We start from the raw sequence: 281 nt of genomic DNA on the forward strand, positions 1-281 counted from the left end.
GGAGATGGCTCAGTCTAGAACGACTGAGAAACTTGGATTGGTCCTCATCCCTGTTCTTAAGATCTATTCCCCTGTTCCAATTCTAGTTCCCGGAAATGGCCATTTGGGAAACTCCAGGTGGGCTGGGCAGATGTTGCACCTGCCTGTGCTTTGAGGCTACCAAACGGAGATGACCATTTGGTCTTCTTTAGGGATTCTGGAGTTGTCAGAAGGGGAGGAAGGTATGGGGATTGAGATCAGACCCGAAAGATGGGAACCGAGGTGGCATCTGAAGGGGCAGA

Source organism: Protobothrops mucrosquamatus, unplaced genomic scaffold (genome assembly GCF_001527695.2).
Source record: "Protobothrops mucrosquamatus isolate PMUCROS unplaced genomic scaffold, P.Mucros_1.0 scaffold1819, whole genome shotgun sequence".
NCBI classification, from domain to species: Eukaryota; Metazoa; Chordata; class Lepidosauria; order Squamata; family Viperidae; genus Protobothrops; species Protobothrops mucrosquamatus.